At 38.6% G+C, this 21,807-nt stretch overlaps 1 long non-coding RNA gene across 1 annotated transcript; it reads left to right on the top strand.

The window, feature by feature from the left end:
- The first annotated feature begins 331 nt into the window (after positions 1-331).
- LOC118768340 lies at positions 332-21,097 on the top strand. Its single transcript, XR_005004162.1, has 3 exons — positions 332-342; positions 15,607-15,614; positions 20,777-21,097. It is a non-coding gene; the product is annotated as an uncharacterized LOC118768340 (long non-coding RNA).
- The last annotated feature ends 710 nt before the right edge of the window (positions 21,098-21,807 follow it).

Below are 21,807 nucleotides of genomic sequence, written 5' to 3'. Positions count from 1 at the left end.
CCATCTGAATGCCAAAAGTTTAAGCGCCAAACATCTGTCCCTCACACAATTTTAACATTTTAGCATTTAAACCAGCCATATCAGACACAAATATTTCTACCTGTTAGAAGTTCAATCTGGCCAGATCTGGCCTCTCGTGCTTGACATTCAATGTCTTGCTAAAATTAAGCATTCACATCATCGCAATCTTGAAGATATGGGATAATGCACGATTAATTCAAATCAGTGTGAATAGAAAATCATTACATTTGACAGAGTAAAGGTACGTGGCTTAGTGGTTAGAGTATTAGTCTCACAAATGCAAGGCCATGAGTTCAATTCCCAGCAACACATTGTGTCCTTGTGCAACAGAAACAAAGCCACTTCCACAACAACAACCACAGGAGTGGCTATGTGGTAAGTAGCTTGTTTACCAGCCACATGGTTCTGGGTTCAGTCTCACTGCGTGGCACCTTGGGCAAGTGTCTTCTACTATAGCCTCGGGCCAACCAATGCCTTGTGAGTGGATTTGGTAGACGGAAACTGAAAGAAGCCCGTCGTATATGTGTGTGTATATATATATATATATATATATGCGTGTGTGTGTTTGTGTGTCTGTGTTTGTCCCCCAACATTGCTTGACAACCGATGCTGGTGTGTTTATATCCCCGTCACTTAGTGGTTCGGCAAAAGAGACCGATTGAATAAGTACTGGGCTTACAAAAGAATAAGTCCCGGGGTCGAGTTGCTCCAGCATGGCCGCAGTCAAAATGACTGAAACAAGTAAAAAGAGAAAAAAGAGAAAAAAAAAGAGAAAGAGAAACTACTACTACTACTTAGTAGTAGTTTATTGCTTTTGTAAACAATAAACAAATTAAAAATCATAAAGACAACAATAGCTGCAGCAACAACAAAAACAACTACAACTACAACATAAGTAATTTACCATCTCCAAGAATTTCGCCTTTCTATTTTGCATTGGAAACACAAGCAAAAGTACAAGAGAAACAAGTTAAGCAACGACAACAACAACAACTGTAAACAGCAAAGAAAACAGGGCACTTCCACAGCCAAGAATTTACCATTTCTCTTTTACATTTTATACACATACTCACACACGTATATATATATAATTCAAAGAGAGTTCGGGGTTGTGAATGCAACCAATTAAGAGATAGTATCTATCCAATATACTGCTGGTAGAATAGTACACAAGTGTTGGTTACTGTGTGGCAATTACACTACTGAGTATAATAATTAGGTGAGGGTAATTAGTGGTTTCACCCTTAATTTATATGGCAAGAAGAAAATAGAAGGAAGCCAGAGGTAGTATTCATCAGTTGTCAGACATTATATTATGTCTCTCTTTACTCTCTTTTACTTGTTTCAGTCGTTTGACTGCGGCCATGCTGGAGCACCGCCTTTAGTCGAGCAACTCGACCCCGGGACTTATTCTTTTATAAGCCCAGTACTTATTCTATCGGTGTCTTTTGCCGAACCGCTAAGTGACAGGGACGTAAACACACCAGCATCGGTTGTCAAGCAATGCTAGGGGGACAAACACAGACACACAAACACACACACATACATATATATACATATACATATATACGACAGGCTTCTTTCAGTTTCCGTCTACCAAATCCACTCACAAGGCATTAGTCGGTCCGGGGCCATAGCAGAAGACACTTGCCCAAGGTGCCACGCAGTGGGACTGAACTCGGATCCATGTGGTTGGTTAGCAAGCTACTTACCACACCGCCACTCCTGCACCTGTCTATTCATTTATTTTAAACAGTTCAGGTTATATATAAGTACATGTGTAAAGTATTAGTAATATCTAGAATAGAGAAAGAGCTTCAGATGGCAAGATAATAAAAATTTTCGAAGTGTAGTACAATGGTTTTGCTATGGAATAGTGAAACTGTTTTTTCAGTTTCTGAAGAGCAGCTTCTTTCTCTATTCTAGAAATTACTGGTACTTTACACATGTACATATATATATATATTATCAAAACTGTTTTCAATAAATAAATAGACATAATATAATATCGAACAGCTGATGAATAATATCTCTGGATTCCCTCCATTTTCTTCTTGCCATATATATATATATATATATCAAATGTGAGGATAAAATTCTTTTCGAAAAAAATATTTTCTCGAAAAAAATTTTATCAATGGCCAGCATATTAAAAAATACCTTTAACGGTTAAATTTATAAACAATTCATAAATGAGGGCAAAAGAAAGAATTTCTAATGCCAAATATGCCGAAAAATTGGACATATTGTCCATTAACCATGTAATTTTTTCACAATTCGCACGCTACTCGAAAAAAGGTCGACAGAAATTTCTAAAAAATTCCATTATTACCATATCGGACCGATTTCAGAGTTAGCTACTAAGAGCCCTCTCTTCGTCAGTGATACATGTGGTAAAAGAAATAAATGAGAAACTTACTCGCACCCATGGAAGAAGCAAACACTAGGTCATGGGCACAACTAAGTACCCCAAATACATCCAAAATAGAAATATTCCAGCCCATTCGAGGCACATGCGAATTGTGAAAAGCCCATTCGAGTAGCGTGCAAATTGTGAAAACATTATATGGTTAATGGACAATACGTCCAATTTTTCGGCATATTTGGCACTAGAAATTCTTTCCTTTTCCCTCATTTATGAATTATATATATATATATATATATATATATATATAAATGTATATAAATTAGAAAAAAACCACCTTTATCAATTCAAAATGAAAAATTAAATTAAATTATACCATTTAGAAAATTACATATAATAGGAAGATTAGATATAAGATGAAAAATATAACGATGATTAAGTAATGTGCAAAATAGTAAATAAAATGTATATATTTGGTAGAATAACGACACGTGTTTCGTGGCTATATTTAAGAAATGATTATAGTAAAAACATTAGTAGTAGTAGTAAAATCACATCAATATAAATATAGCCACTCATATTTATTAATTAATTATTGTAGTTATCTTTAAGCTGATGAGTGGCTATATTTATATTGAAGTGATTTTACTACTACTACTAATGTTTTTAGTATAATCATTTCTTAAATATAGCCACGAAACACGTGTCGTATCGATCGCAACAGCTGATGTACTTGCACCTACAAATGCACGTTCCCACGGCTTTATCGGTCACATTCTCACCTGGTATCGATTTTTGTAATTTTTTCAAGACTTATACACGCCCTGATACCATCAGTATCTACATATCAAATTAGAGCGCAATCGGATGGAAGATGCCCGAGATCCTAGAAGACACACAGACAGACAGACAGAACGGATTTTATATAATATATATATATATATCGTTGCTATTATATTAAACTGTCGTATGTTCAAATTAGGCCAAATGCACTTTTTTCAATATTTATTTTTGCTTGCAATACCTGGTGTTTTTGGTCAAACTATCGTATATCCAGGTGCTTCAGGTGCCAAGATAACAAAAATTTTCAAAGTGTTATACAACGGTTTTGCTATGGAATGATGGAACTGTTTTTTCGGTTTCTGAAAAAGCAATGTTTTGGATTTACGACACTATGTATATGTGTATGTGTGTATGTGCATGTATGTATCTATATATGAATATGTATAAATAAATATACTTGTGTATATGTATATATATATGTGTATATATACATATGCATACATACATACACACACACACACATATATATATATATATATGTTAATAAAATAGAACATATGCATATATATATAAACATATATGTACGTACCTACCTCTACATGTACATATACACGCATATATGTGTACAGGACACCAAAAAGACGTCGAACACATAGAGAGACGAAAAACATAGACACAAACCAAGGAACAAGACAAGCAAAAAAAGAGATACAGGACAATAAGCACAACGAAAAATCCCCTTCTTCAGTCGCTAAGGTTTCATCTACTAAACGTTTCGAAGGATAAAAGCGAGACGTATACTTCGAAGAAAACTTCCTTCCTGCGAAAAGCAAATCAATTAAAATTCTGAGATCTTTTCGCAGAGGGGTAAGAAAAGCAAGACGGTAACGACAGTACAAACATATAAACAGTAAAAATATATATATAAACAGTGGAAAAATAAATATATAACAGTGAGAGACAGGACAAGGAGAACAAGATAAGAAGGGCTGTTAACGCCAGACGAAAAAAGTATTGCAAACGCTGGATTATAGTGGACGACGAGAGAGAAAGAATGTCGACCAGTAGCCTTAGAAGGCGGGCGAGAAAAGACAGGATAGCAGTTACGACGGAAATATCGTCGCAGATGGACGACGGGAATGGGGGAGGAGGAGCAAGAGGAAGAGAGAGAAGAAGGGGAATGGTGCGAGGAGACCATGAAGAACGGTGAGGGGGAGAGAGAGAGGAAGAGACAAGTTAAGTGAGGGAAAAAGACGAAAAAGGGAATGGGAGAGAAAGAAAGAAAGATGCAGAGTCGCGTGAGAGTTAATATCAAGGCTAATTTGATAAACAGAACAATCTTATTTAATAGGGTGCGTGCGTTTAGTCGTATAATATGTTAATAAAATAGAACATATGCATATATATAAACATATATGTACGTACCTACCTACCTCTACATGTACATATACACGCATATATGTGTACAGGACACCAAAAAGACGTCGAACACAGAGAGAGACGAAAAACATAGACACAACCAAGGAACAAGACAAGCAAAAAAGAGATACAGGACAATAAGCACAACGAAAAATCCCCTTCTTCAGTCGCTAAGGTTTCATCTACTAAACGTTTCGAAGGATAAAAGCGAGACGTATACTTCGAAGAAAACTTCTTCCTGCGAAAAGCAAATCAATTAAAATTCTGAGATCTTTTCGCAATATATATATATATATATATATATATATATATATATATATATGATAGATCGTTAGCTCCTACACGCATTATTTTCTCTCCTTGTTTCTCTCCTTGCTTTTTTCTGTGTATCTTTCTGTCGAAGAACGTAGGCTCGAAACGTAAAAGACTTTTTCTATTTCTATTCTAATACATTTGTTTTGTTTCTACTCCACCTGCCTCCTCTTTTATTTATTTTCGTAAACTTTCCCTTTATTATATATATATATATATATATAATATATATATATATATATATATACTTATATGCATGCATATAAAAGGGATGACCTGTAAGTGGACATCCATTAAGCTAGAAGAAGATCCACTATGGTTTTACCATAAGAAAGGAATGTTCTCAAGAAAATTTAGCAAATGCCAGAACGTAAGTGAGCAAGAGAAATGAAAAGATACAAAATATAGATTAATGACAAACCAGTTTCGTTGTTACCACTTACATAGAACGTCCGCAACTCATCAGTGTGATCGTCATGGCAAAATATAATATACACGAGACGTCTGCATGCGATTGCACTTGTATATAATTCTACCAATTAAATTTGGGGTTTTATTTTCAATAGAACCCCAAACGTAATTGGTAGAACTATATACATGTTCAATCTCATGCAGACGTCTCGTGTATAGTTCTGCGTATTATATTTTGCCATGACGATCACACTGATGAGTTGCGGACATCTACGTTAGTGGTAACAACGAAACTGGTTTGTGATTTTGTATCAGTCATTGGGTGTGACTCCTTCATGAACCTCCTGATTTACAGTATGGGTGGCTAGACCATTGCCCACGCCACCAGATATTTTACGTGTCTCAGCAGTGATTCCTGATCGATTGGGGGTGGGGGCTTTGCCTGTCTTCATATTCTTAGTTGCTTTATCTACCAGGGTACTGTCAGTTCAGGTAACTGGTCCCTCAGTTGGGTCAACCTTTGGCAGACTCTCCTCCTCCCATTCATTCTCCACTTTCAGCAGTCTTTCATAATGGTATCTCTAAGCCTCTTTCTTTACAGAATTATTAACTACAAAGGCACCATCATCCATGCAGATACATTTCTCTCTTATGACACCACAATTTCCTCTCACACACTGTCTTGCAATCCGAAATACTTCAGTTCTTTGGTCTTCACGTCACTGAACACGGGCAAACTTCTTTTCATACATACATATACACATAATAATAATAATAGCAATAACAATAACAATAATAATGATAATAATAATAATAATGATAGGGATTATTAGGAAGTAGCATAACATTACCCTTAATTACATTTTTGGATATATATTTATAGATAAATAGATAGATACATACATACATAGACGCATGCATGAACGCATTCATACATACATACATACACACATACACACATACATACACACATACATACATACATACATACATACATACATACATACATACATACATACATACATACATACATACATACATACATATATACATACATGCATACATACATATATACTTACATATAGTTACTTATAAAAGTTAAGTTAATTAACACCGCAATGCTGGCAGATATTTTGAAGTTCTCTGATAAAAGTGTTCAGGAAAGTGCGGAAGAGCATTTCCTCCATTATAATGAGATATCCCAGGAAATAATAAAATATATCAGGTGATAATAAGATATCACTGACTATAATGACATATCTAAGACAATAACGAGATATCGTAGACAATAATGAGATATCTTACCACAATAAAGAGCTTTTTCTAGTAAGTGAAACAAGTAGAATAAGAAAAGGAATTGGACATGCATGTGTGTGTTGGGTGGGTGGGTGTATGTGTGTGTGTGTTGGGTAGGTGTGACTATGTGTGTGTGTGTATGTGCATGTATGTATATGTGTATATGTGTGTGCATACATATATTATATATATATATATATATATATATATGGATACACATAGATACATACATGAATATATATACAGTTTTATATATACAAATATATGCATATATATTTATGCATGACATTTTTATATATGTGTGTGTGTTTGAATACACACACACATACCCACACACACACACACTCACACACACACACACTCACACACATATATATGTACAAGGAGGTGCTGCTCAAAATGTTGGATAAATTGATAATTAACTTATATACCTGTATTTTTTTACCCAAGGCCATGAACTTTTCAGCCCCCAGTTGTATATACATTGATACACACATATATTTATTATATATACATGTATGTATATGTGCATATATATATATATATATATATACATATATATATATATATATTATATATATATATATATATATATATATATATATATATATATATATATATACATATATATACATACATATATATACATATATATATACATGTATATATACATGTGTGTGTATATATATACATGTGTATGTATATATATATATACATGTATATAAACGTGTGTGCATATATATTTATATATATACTTGTATATATATACTTATATATATATATACATATATACAGCTCCGGCTGATAGTAACCGGTATGGGCCCCTATCCAGGGTTACGGAAAGGAGACAACCTTCAATGAAATCCGGAGTGGAGCCCCGAAGGCGGTCTAGTGTTCGATTCGACACTCTTCCGGCAGCTCCTGCAACCAAGCTGGTGCCAAACGTAATGCACTGCACTCCACTGGACTACATCAGCAAGGTCGAGAGAGGAAACCTGACGATTGGGCTACCCAGGACTTTCTTATCTATAGCCCAGGCCTGCGCAAAACTGGAGAGGACACTTCAGTGCTGCTGTAAAAAGCTGCAGAAACAACACGGGAGGTAACAGTTACGAGTGATAAGTCCATTCAGATTGGCGTAAAATATGGACGCTACGGGTTACCTCTGCCAGTGGGAGGGACTTCCGTGTCCTATTGGTTAGCTACTGCCCACCTCAAGCTGGGCAGCCCCCAGTTAATAAGGTGCTGACCCGCCACAAGCCGCCTGTTCCATTGGGTGCTTGGAGCTAAGAGTACGACTCGAAAAGCGGCCTGCAACCTCTGCACCAGGCAAGCAACTAAAATTCAAGAAAACACCAGTTCTGCAGTTGGCAAGCTGGAATGTCAGGACCATGTGTCCTGGAATATCTGACGATCTTCTCAGTATTGAAGACACAAGGAAAACGGCCATCATTGACCGTGAACTAAAGAGGCTCAACATAGATATTGCTGGGCTGCAGGAGACAAGACTTCCCTCAAACGGCAGACTCAAAGAGCAGGACTTCACCTTCTTTTGGCAGGGAAGAGATCCAGAAGAACCTCATCAACATGGCGTTGGCTTTGCAGTGAGAAACTCACTACTCTCCTCAATAGAACCACCATCGGGAGGCACTGAGCGTATCCTCTCACTGCGCCTCTCGACTTCTTCTGGCTCAGTACATCTACTCAGCATCTATGCTCCCACTCTCTACAGCTCAGAGGAGACCAAGGACCAGTTCTACAAAGATCTCAACTGTGTCCTAGAAAATATACCAACGACTGAAAATATCTACCTTCTAGGGGATTTTAACGCTCGCGTGGGATCTGACCATGATTCGTGGCCCATTTGTGTTGGACACTTTGGTATTGGCAACATGAATGACAATGGTCAGAGACTACTCGAATTCTGCACATACCACAACCTGTGCATCACAAACACATTTTTTACCAGCAAGCCATCCCACAAGGCATCCTGGAGACATCCAAGATCTCACCACTGGCATCAGCTGGATCTCATCATTACACGGAGATCCTTTCTGAGTTCCACTCTATTGACCCGCAGTTACCACAGTGCGGATTGTGACACAGACCACTCACTAATTAGAAGCAGGGTGAGGATTCTCCCTAAAAAAGTCCATCGCTCCAAGAAAGTGGGCCGACCACGCATCAACACCGCCAGAACCTCGGACCCTACACTGCGAAAATGTTTTGCTGCTTCTATCAAGGTTGCCCTCAGTAGCTACCCAACCTCCTCTGCTGAAAGTAGGTGGGACTATATCAGGGAGGCCTTGTATACGACATCATTGGATACTTTCGGCATGAGAGAAAGGCAAAACCCAGATTGGTTCAATGCTGGGCTCTCAGAGCTGGAGCCAGTTATCGAAGCAAAGCGTGCAGCTCTGGTGCAATACAAGAGTGACTCTTCTACAAAGTCACTCGAAGAACTCAGAAAGGCACGAAATAAAACCCAACTGACAGCCAGATGCTGTGCAAATAGGTATTGGCAGGAAATCTGTCAGAGTATCCAGTCAGCTGCTGACAGGGGCGACACCCGTGGGATGTATGCTGGTTTGAAGAAGGCCGTCGGTCCATCCGCAACCAAGTCAGCCCCTCTGAAATCAACTACTGGAGATCTCATCAGGGATCAAGGCAAGCAAATGGATAGAAGGGTGGAGCACTACCAGGATCTCTACTCACGGGAGACCACAGTGGCTGAGGCTGCAGTCGAGAGTGTCAAGATCTTGCCAGTCATGTGCGAACTTGACAGTCCGCCATCTATAGCAGAGCTCACCAAGGCTGTTGACTCCCTAGCAAGAAATAAGGCTCCGAGAAAAGACGGCATCCCCTCAGAGATCATCAAAGCCGGCAAAAACACCATCCTGCTTCGGCACCTTCATGAGCTTCTGTGTCAGTGCTGGGAAGAGGGTACAGTCCCTCAGGATATGCGGGATGCCAACATCATTACGCTCTACAAAAACAAAGGTGACCGTGGTGATTGTAACAATTACCGTGGTATATCCCTTCTAAGCACTGTTGGAAAGACCTTTGCCCGCGTTATCCTGGCCAGGCTACAACTACTTGCTTCTCGAATCTATCCGGAATCGCAGTGTGGCTTTAGAAGAAGCAGATCAACTATCGATATGATATTCTCCATACGCCAACTTCAGGAGAAGTCCAGAGAGCAGAAAATGCCATTATATATGGCCTTCATTGATCTAACAAAGGCTTTTGACTCGGTAAGCAGAACAGGCCTCTTCCTCCTGCTCCAAAAAATCGGATGTCCACCAAAGCTGCTGAGGATCATCAAGTCTTTCCATGATGACATGCAAGGCACCATACAGCACAACGGTTCAACATCAGCCGCCTTCCAAATAAAAAAACGGGGTAAAGCAAGGCTGTGTCCTCACTCCTACATTGTTTGGCATCTTCTTCTCACTCTTGCTGTCACATGCCTTTCAGACATCAGATGATGGAGTGTTTCTGCACAGTAGAAGTGACGGGAAACTGTTCAATCTCTCGCGCCTGCGTGCCAAGACTAAAATCAGAAACGTCCTGATCAAGGAGATGTTATTTGCTGATGATGCCGCTCTGGTAACACACACAGAAGAAGCCCTCCAAAGGCTCATTAACTGTTTTGAGCAAGCATGTAACGACTTTGGCTTAGCTATCAGCCTTAAGAAGACCAACATCATGGGCCAGGCTACATCGGACATCCCAAACATACATATTGGAGACCACAGATTACAAGAGGTGGAGAAGTTTACCTATCTGGGATCTACCATCACCTACAACCTATCCCTTGACGCTGAGTTCAATATACACATTGGCAAGGCAGCTGCCGCGATGGCCCAACTCTCCAAACGGGCTTGGGACAACAATAAGCTGACCAAGACCACAAAAATGAAGATCTACCAGGCATGTGTACTCAGCACTCTACTGTATGGAAGCGAGACCTGGACGCTATACACACGCCAAGAGCGTCGCCTAAACATCTTTCACCTGCGCTGCCTCCGAAAAATCCTCCACATCAAATGGCAGAATCATATCCCCAACAAAGATGTCCTCAGGCAAGCAGGAATACCAAGCATGTTTGCACTCCTCACACAAAGACGTATGAGATGGCTTGGGCATGTTAGCCGTATGAAAGATGGCAGAATCCCCAAGGACATACTCTACGGAGAGCTTGCTAGGGGTACTAGGTCTGTGGGTAGACCGATCTTACGTTACAAGGATGTTTGCAAAAGGGATATGAAGGCCTGCAACATCAACATTAGCGGTTGGGAGGCAGTCGCCGGCAACCGTGGAGAATGGCGACGTACAGTAAAAGAGGGTATACAGAGGAGTGACAGAGAGAGAGAGGAGAAATGGAAAGAAAGGAAGAGACATAAACAAGAGACCATGGCACCACAACCAGCCAGGAACAGTTTTCGCTACATTTGCAGTACCTGCCAGAGGGAGTGTTTGTCCAGGATAGGACTACACAGCCACAGCAACAAATGTAACAGGAAATAAAATATAACAGCCGGACTAGACCTAAAAAAAAAAAAAAAAAATGCGCAACTCCATTGTCTCCCGAGACAGAAAGGATGCCAAACAAATACATATACATATATATGTATATATATATATACATACATACATATATATGTATATATATATATACATACATACACACATAAATATATATATACATATACATACATAGAAGTATGTATATAAGTATGTATGCATGTATCCATACATCAGTGTTACTTGTATATATGTGCAAATTATATGTTCATAAAAATGTATATAAATACATACATACATACATACATACATGCATACATATAAAAATGTGTGATTATGTATGTAATATATATACACATATATATATAGGTGTGTGTGTGTATATATATATTATGTACATAATCACACATTTTTATATCTATGTATATACATACATACATGTATATATACACATTTATCTCAATCCATACATATATACATCTATATTTTTATGAATATATGATTTGCACATACACACATGTATCGATGTGTGGATATATACATACATACTTACATACCTGCCTACCTACCTACAAGCATATATACATAGATACACTCGGAGAGAGAAACATGTGTAGAGATTAGTGATTTTACACACACACACACACGCACATGTATATATATATATGCATGTGTATGTATATATGTATATATATATATATACATGGGTATCAAAATATAGATATATATATACTATGATTGATTAAGGTGACCTGCTCTACGCGCGGGTGAGGGTGTGGTTGTTACTTTCTGTTGCTTCCTTTCTGTTTCTTATCGCCACATTCTCGCTCTTTGTTTCTCTCTCCTTTCTCTCTCACTTTCCCACTCTTTCTTACTCTTCCTTTCTCTTGGACTCTCCCTCGCTTTCTCTTACTCTCTATCTTCCTCTCTATCTATCTCCCATTTATAAAAAAACAAAAGATCTTGAGTAAGTTGAGAATGAAAATATTTTGAAAGATCAATCATAAATATCAGGCAGTGACAACGGAAAGCACACTTGCCTTTTGTACGTGCCACTATTTGAGCGATTAAAAATAAGGAAAAAATGGATTTCTTTGTTAAATTTAGTACTTATTTGGGGAATTTTTCGACGATTGACCATGCAAATGAAAGCTCTAAACACGGGCTACATGCAGCTGTAAATTTCTTTCAGAAAAAAGGAACACTGTAAATAATAAAAAGTAAAAGGCAAAAATACGTAAAAATGAGAAATTTTTCCAACTTCAAAAATCTTGCCATAATTTTCGAAATTTCGAACCCATTTTCTGTGCTTAAATTACAAATCCACTTCCACTTTACCTTGTTTAAAATTTGATTGAAATCGAGCAAAAGATGTCCAATCTAGACCCCCAAGTGTCCCCCCAAGTGTCCCCCCAAATCAATAAAATCTCCTTTTTTACAGCAAAGCAACCACTGTAGCACCCCAAAACTTCTCTCAATCAATTTCTCACCTCAAGTTACCTCCTCCTGTAAATTTTAATGCCCTTCCAGCCCCATTTAACCCCCTTTTTACATAAAAATCTAATTTATATCAACGTTCGCCTTGATCATTTTATAGATTAGATTAAAGATAATCGCCTTTCGCCCCTGCAGTAACACGAAAAGCCACCATTATTCAAACAGTGCAACCTGCCTATCCCATAAAACTCAATTTTTCCCATATTCCTCACCATGGCAACCAAATGGTAGCTCCGAGCGACTTGCGACACTCCTCACATCATTGCCCACCCAATTTTACCCCCAGTGTAAATTTTGGGCGCCTAGCCGACTCTATCTACTTAAACTGTTCCCATTCCAGAATGAGACAAATAACCAAGAAATCAAACAACATTTCAGTTTACAGATATTGATTACCGTTTCTAATGTCTAGGGGTTGAGGATAATATATTAAGATTATATATATATATATACGTACACACATTATATATATAGTTATATACACACACACATATATAAATTAACACAATATATCTGATTAATAATATCTGTTATGATTGTGCAGTGGTGGTGGGCGATAGTAATTCACCGTTCTAAAAGACCTGTGGCGGAAATATTTAAACTTTTGCGGCTGTCAACGCTTTCTCTCTATAGATACAGACAGACGTACAGTGAAAGAGGTGGTGGGAGAAAGAGTGACAGAGAGACGAAGATGTCAGTCGTCGTTATAGAGAGAAAGTGAAGGAAAGGAAGAGAGAGATCGAGGAAGACAGGGTGATATCCGAAAGATAGAAACGACAAACACGTGTTATAGTCTGGGTTTTGTTGCCCTAGTAACCACAGCTTTTGAGATAGGGGTTTCATACCTAGTCCAGTCGCTTTCTCGCCTCTTTTTACATGCCCCTGTAAATTTTGGCCTCCAATCCGATCCTATCTACCAGCCTTTAAACCGTTCCCATCTCAAAATGAGACAAACATATTTTCCGCATTTCAGATTTATAGATATTGATTTATAAATTTTAATTCTTAATATTACAAAGTATAATTCTTAATTCCTAATTTTTAATCTTTAATGCTTAATTGTATTGCTTATTTTTTAAAGGGATGTAAAATTAGATATATAACATTTTGAAAAAGAACCTGAAGATGTGTAGGAATAATTGTAAATCTGACGATTGCATATATCATCGTAATCATCATCATCATCATCGTTTAACGTTCGTTTAACATGCTAGCATGTGTTGGACGGTTCGACCGGGCTCTGGGAAGCCAGAAGGCTGCACCAGGCTCCAGTCTGATCTGACAGTGTTTCTACAGCTGGATGCCCTTCCTAACGCCAACCACTCCGTGAGTGAAGTGGGTGCTTTTTACGTACTACCGGCACAGGTGCCAGGGGAGGCAGGCAACGGCCACGATCGGTTGGTGCTTTTTATGTGCCACCGACATGGACGCCAGTCAAGGCGGTGCTGGCATCGGCCACGTTCGGATGGTGTTTTTTTTACGTGCCACCAGCACGGGTATCACAACTACAATTTCGATTTGATTGTTATTTTGATGTTGATGTACTTGACTCAATAGGTCACCTCGAGCACAGCAGGCCGTTCTGAGATTCAAGGTACGCACAGCAGGCTGTCCTGCGAGCCATGAACTCACTTCATTTGTCAGGTCTTCGTAGTCACCGCATATCTCCAGAAGACTCGGACTTTCGTCATTTCCTCTATGGGGCCCAATATTCGAAGGTCATGCTTGACCACCTCATCCCATGTTTTCCTGGGTCTACCACTACCCCGGATTCCTTCAAATGTTTGGGAGTGGCACTTCTTCACACAGCCCTCCTCATCCATCCGCAGTACATGACCATACCAACGCAAACGTCTCTCCAGCACGCCACATCCGATTCTTCTAATGTCCAACATTTCTCTTAGGGCGCTTACACTCTGTCGTGCGTGCACACTGACATTACACATCCATCAGATCATGCTAGCTTCATTTCTTTCGAGCCTACACATGTCCTCAACAGTCAAAGCCCATGTTTCACTGCCGTGAAGCATGGCAGTTCGCACACATGCGTCGTACAATCTACCTTTCACTCTGAGCGAGAGACCCTTTGTCACCAGTAGGGGAAGAAGCTTTCTAAACTTTGCCCAGGTTATTCTTATTCTAGTGATAACACTCTCTGAGCATCCACCCAACTACTAACTTGGTCACCTCGGTAGCAGAAGCTATCATCTACTTCTAGTTTCTTCCCCTGAAGTGTGATGGAATCTGTTTTCTGATTATCACTGGTTTCTATTGCCCCTGTGCACCTGCAGTACATGAAAGCTATCTTCTCATTTAATTTTCCTTTACTGTTGCTGCACACACAGTCTTGCAATCCAAAATACCCCAGTTCTTTGGTCCTCACGTCGCTGGACATTGGCAAACTTCTTTTCCGCCTCGCTCTTGGCTATATATACCTGCCGTCTAGCCTCCCTTTCGGCTACCTGGTACAGGTACAATTCCCTGCTATCTTCCAGGCTTTCCAGGCCTGTGTCTTTGCTCTAATTGTTTTGTCTACCGTACTATTCCACCACCACGTAACTCTAGGTCTGGAAGGGACTTTGCACCATCCGCAGACTTGGTCTGTGGCACTCAGCAAGCTGTCTCGTAGGAATTTCCAGCTACCTTCTATGTCCGACGTCTGAAGCTCCTCCTCCCTCTCATCAAATTTCTTGATGAGGATGTCCCTAAATCTCTGACCATGTGAAGGGTTCTTTAGCTTCCAAATCCTTCTTTTTTGGATTGGTCTGCTTCTTGGTATCCTTCTGGCCTCGAGCCTAAAGTCACTAATGACTAGCCTATGCTGAGGGGTACATTCTTCACCCGGAAGGGCCTTTGTTTTTAACAGCAACCCTGCGTCCCACTGTCTCGTGAGGATGAAATCAATCTGGCTAGCAGAGTCCCCTGATTGATAGGTTATAAGGTGGCTGTCTGGCTTTCTGAAGTTAGTGTTGCAGATTAAAAGGTTACATGCATCACAGAGCTTGTGGATGTGTATTGTCAGAGGACAATCAACAATGTTTTGAAACATTTGAAGATGGACATTCAGTGGAAGGAACTGAATCTGCAGAGCCTGAAGAATTGGATTCTTTGCGATGACAATGATGACAATGTCTCCTGTCACTGAGCTCTTCTCACTCATGAGTTTCTCACCAAAATTCCCCAGACTTAGCATCTGCAGACTTCTATCTCTTCCCCAAGATGAAAATTCAGCTGAAAGGTTGTTGTTTTAATATTGTTGTTGAGATCAAGAGCCAATTGCTGAACGTCCTTGACTCACTCACAGAAAATGAGTTCCAGGCCAGATTCCAAAAGTGGCAGGAAGACTGGGACCAATTCTGAGTTCAAATTCCACCAAGGTCAACTTTGCCTTTTGTTCTTCCAGGGTCAATAAAATAAGTACCAGATGAGCACTGGGGTCGAAATTGCTGGCCTTGAGCCAAAGTTTGTGACCAATGGTATTAAAGCTGGTGAGAGCTGGCAGAATTGTCAACTTGCCGGGCAAAATGTTTAATAGTATTTCATCTTTTTTAATGATCTGAGTTCAAATTCCACCGAGGTCAACTTCGCATTTTGTTCTTCCAGGGTCAATAAAACAAGTACCAGAGGATCACTAGATTTGAAATTGAGCCAAAATTTGTGACCAATGGTATTAAAGGCGGTGAGAGCAGGTAGAATTGTCAGCTTGCCGGGCAAAATGTTTAATAGTATTTCATCTGTTTTTATGATCTGAGTTCAATTTCCACCGAGGTCAACTCAACTTTTCACCAAGGCTAATAAAATAAGTACAAATTGATCAGTAGGGTCGATGTAATTCACTTATCCCCCACTACCGAAACTGCTGGCTTTGTGCTAATATTGGAAACCATTTTTGATCTGGTATGTAGAATGTACAGTTAACATGAAGGTCAACTAGGAAGCTTTAATTTGCTCGACTTTAAAACAAGAATATTGTGTCATAAAACCAGAAGTGATATCAAGAAAGTTAGTAATGAAAGGAGTTAATCATTTTTTTGGTCGTTGATTACATTTGCAAACATGCCGTTCAAAGTGAAAGAAATTAAGGTGGCATATGAAAGGAAATTCAGCTGCTATTTCAAATAGATCATGTGTAATTGCAGAGGCGCCACTTGATGCAATAAATGGTGAACTAAGAGGAAATTTTCTCATAAATTCAGTTACACTAAACAATGATAAAAGTAGGTGTTTGCAGAAACTAAATTAAAAACAGTATTCTTGGAATAATGGTAAACAGAGCCATAGGCATTTTATAAACGAGAAAACACGATTCATGTCTTCAAAACTAATGAAACATATGAAAGTGTGTGTGTGTGGGGGGGCATGTGCATGCATGAGTATACATATATATATATGTATATATAAATGTACATACGTATATATATATAAATATATTTATATATGTACATATATATATAAATGTACATACATATATATGTATATGAATATATATATAAATATGTATACATATATATATATATATATATATATATATATATATATATATAAACGTACATATATATATATATATATATATATATAAATATATAAATATGTATATATATATATGTATATATACACATATATATACATATATATAAATGTACATACATATATATTTACATATATATATATATATATATATATATATATATACAGGGTGTCCCAAAAATGTATACACACCTTAAATAATTGTAAATTTGTTATTCTTTGTAAGCCTAGTACTTATTCTATCGTTCTCTTTTGCCGAACCACTATGTGTATACATTTTTGGGGGACACCCTGTATATATATGTACGTACATAAAATACACATAGCTATATGTGTATAAGTATGTATGTATTTACATATGTATATATGCATATCATCAGCAACATTGTCGTTGTTGCTTAACGCCTGTTTTCCATGCTGGCATGGGTTGGACGATTTGACACGAAGCCGTCCAACAGGGAGCTGTCCAAACACCAATTGCCTGTCTGGGCATGGTTTCTACGGCTGGGTGTTTTCTTCCCAACGCCAACTATTTAACAAAGTGTAGTGGGTGCATTTTATGTACCACCTGCTTAGGTGCATTTATGCAGCACCAGTACAGGTGCATTTACACAGCAGTGGCACGGGTGCCTTTTATGTGGCACCAGTACCTGAATTGACGAACCTGTATGTGTAGAATTGTCAGCTTGCTGGGCAAAATGTTTAATAGTATTTCATCTGTTTTTATGATCTGAGTTCAAATTCCACCGAGGTCAGCTTTGCCTTTTGTTTTTCCAGGGTCAATAAAATAAGTACCAGAGGAGCACTGGGTTCGAAATTGCTGGCCCTGAGTCTTATCAAGTCACCACATCTTCCAGTCCCTCGTCAGTTCTTCACTGAGGCTCAGTGTCTGAAGATCCTTTCTCCCCACGTATTCTTGGGTCTACCTTTTCCATAGGTTCCATCCATGATTTAAGCCCTACACTTCTTTACACAGCTGTTCACATCCATACAGATCCCATGACCAGGACAGCACAGTCTTCGCCCTTGCAGACAACATCTGGTGCCACTTATACAGTTTCCCTCTTAAATCATTTACAGTCTATTGTGTATGCACACGGACATTACTCATCCAACAGAGCATGCTAGATTCATTTCTTTCAAGCCTTCACAAGTCCTCTGTAGCCACTGCCATGTAATATAGCTGTACATACACAGGCATCATACTCTTTGCCCTTCACTCTCGGAGAGAGTCCCTTAGGTATCTATTTCTTTACTACCCACAAGGAGCCAAACACAGGGGAACAAACAAGGACAGACAAATATTGGAAAAGAGTTACTTGTATCAGGATTTTGGTATGTGTGGGTGTTGAGAAGTTCCTGGCTTTGAGTGAAAGATTTTATTTAATATGTTTCTCTCTCAGATTCACACAATTATTGCAGCAGTCCTTCAGTTTTCCTAAGATCTGTAAAAGAAATTTGGGCTTCCAGTCAGGTCTTTCATGATGCTCTTAAAACCAGGAACTTCTCAGCACTCTCTCATATACATATATATAGGTATATATATTTTATTATATATATAATATATATATATAGATAGATAGATAGATCGGTAGCCACTACATGCATTTTTTTCTCTCCTTGTTTTTTTCTGTGTCCCTTTCTGTAGAAAAGCGTAGGCTCGAAACATAAAAGACTTTTTCAATTTCCTGAGCATTATACTAATACATGTTTGTTTTCTACACCACCTGTCTTCGTCTTTTGTTTTCGTGAATTCTCCCCCTATACATACATCTTTACTCTCTTTATTCTTTTATTTGTTTCAATCATTTGACTGCGGCCATGCTGCAGCACCGCCTTTAATCGAGCAAATCGACCCCGGGACTTATTCTTTGTAAGCCCAGTACTTATTCTATCGGTCTTTTTTTGCCGAACCGTTAAGTAACGGGGACATAAACATACCAGCATCGGTTGTCAAGCAATGCTAGGGGGACAAACACAGACACACAAACATATACACACACACTTATATATATACATAAATACGATGGGCTTCTTTCAGTTTCCGTCTACCAAATCCACTCACAAGGCTTTGGTCGGCCTGAGGCTATAGTAGAAGACACTTGCCCAAGGTGCCACGCAGTAGGACTGAACCCGGAACCATGTGGTTGGTTAGCAAGCTACTTACCACACAGCCACTCATCACCACTATCTTTACTTGGATGCTTGAAATAAAAACCAAGTCACATTTATTGTCTTTAATTATCTAATTTATTTTTCGAAATATCCATATATATGTAAATCTTTATCTTTTTATCTTTTATCTTTTACTTGTTTCAGTCATTTTGACTGCGGCCATGCTGGAGCACCGCCTTTAGTCGAGCAAATCGACCCCGGGACTTATTCTTTGTAAGCCCAGTACTTATTCTATCGGTCTCTTTTGCCGAACCGCTAAGTGACGGGGACGTAAACACACCAGCATCGCTTGTCAAGCAATGCTAGGGGGACAAACACAGACGCACAAACACACACACACACATATATATATATATACATATATACGACAGGCTTCTTTCAGTTTCCGTCTACCAAATCCACTCACAAGGCATTGGTCGGCCCGGGGCTATAGCAGAAGACACTTGCCCAAGATGCCACGCAGTGGGACTGAACCCGGAGCCATGTGGTTGGTTAGCAAGCTACTTACCTCACAGCCACTCCTGCGCCTTAAAGTTATGTTTCAATTATTTATTCTTTTAAAATTTATTCATTTGAAACCTTGAAAAAGATTAATGGACATCTCATACCGAAAAATAAATTGGTTGAAAATTGCTTCCAACTTGAGTTTCGGCATCAAATGACTTTAGAAGAAATTGGTAATTTTATACTTCAATATGGTTTGAGTAAAAAAAACGACTTCTCTGAGTGTGGAGAAGGGTGTTAATTTTCTTATTTCATTACCTTTTATCGTTTATGTGTTTCAGTCATTGGGCTGTGCCCATGCTGGAGCGTTGTCTTGGACTGTGTAGTTGTGCAAATTGTTCTCAATACTTATTTCGTGAGTGTGTGAATGTAGATATATGTATGTGTGTATATGTGCGTGTGTATGTGTTTGTGCAGACATACACACACACACACACACACACACACATATATATATACCGGAGTAAACACATAAATGTGAAACAAGGTGGAAAAAAGAGTACTCAAATACCAGTGGTAGAGTGATATACTTTATTTAAAGCAGCAGAAAATTCAACAAAATCTGTTACTCTGAGTTTCACGTTCCCGTTCGTCGGACACTGTTTCCTGCTGCTTTAAATAAAGTGTATATATATATATATATATATATATATATATATATTGTATATATACAAGCAGGTGTACTGGTTTGACACTCGAGAAGAATGGAAAATTCTTTGAAGTTTCATGCTTGCACTCTTCAACAGAAAGGGATGAATGGAAAAAGATGGAGAGACAATGAAAAAATGGAAAGAGAGAAAAATGTGTAGGGTTTAGTGGTTTAACACACACACACATATATGTGCATATATGTATATATGTATATATACAGGGTCAAGCAAAATGATCTGACACATTTGTAGGTTAAATAAAAGGCATTGTTTTTCGTTTCTTTTTCAGTTGCTGCCATGAATTGGACTGGTGAGCATCGCGCTTTCATTGTGGAAACATTTATCAAAACAAACGATTCTGTAACTGCAACACAAAGAGCGTTCCGTTTGCACTTCAATCTTGGTAGACATGATCCCGTACCAGCTCGAAACACGATCTTGTTATGGGTTACCAACTTCAGAGCTACTGGATCTGCATTGAAACGAAAATCAACCGGCCGACCTCGCACCACCAGAACTTAAAGATGCAATTCGTCAAGAAATTACTGCCATTCCACATGAAAAGACCCGCCGAGTTATTGACAACTTTCGTGAACGCCTTCGACAGTGTGTGGACAATAATGGATCCCGTTTGACTGATTTAAGTTTTAAAACATAATGAAACAAAATGGCATTATATGTACTTTTCAAAAATAAAAACACTTTTTTGTTTCTTTGCTTCATTTGCCTTTTATTTAACCTACAAATGTGTCAGATCATTTTGCCTGACCCTGTATATATGCATGTATACATCTATGTGTATGTATATATATATAATATAAATAATATATAAATATATGCATATATACATATATATATGTACATACCTACATCTGTATGTATATATACATGCATATATGAGTACAGGACATAAATAAAAACGTTGAACACAATGAGAAACGAAAACATAAAATCGAAAACATAGGAACGAACTTTTGGGGGGGAGCAACGAAAAAACAGAGTACAAGACATACAACACAAGGAATATTCCCCTTCTTCAGTTGTCCCTTTGTCATCTACTCCCCGTGACAACCGATGCTGGTGTGTTTACGGCCCCGTAACTTAGCGGTTCGGTAAAAGAAACCAATAGAATATGTACTAGGCTTACAAAGAATAAGTCCTGGGGTCGATTTGCTCGACTAAAGGCGGTGCTCCAGCACGGCCACACTCACATTACTGAAACAAGTAAAAAAATATATACACATATATATGTATACTCTTTTACTCTTTTACTTGTTTCAGTCATTTGACTGCGGCCATGCTGGAGCACCGCCTTTAGTC

Source organism: Octopus sinensis, linkage group LG28 (genome assembly GCF_006345805.1).
Source record: "Octopus sinensis linkage group LG28, ASM634580v1, whole genome shotgun sequence".
Lineage (NCBI taxonomy): Eukaryota > Metazoa > Mollusca > Cephalopoda > Octopoda > Octopodidae > Octopus > Octopus sinensis.
This window is presented reverse-complemented; position numbering and strand designations above follow the sequence as displayed.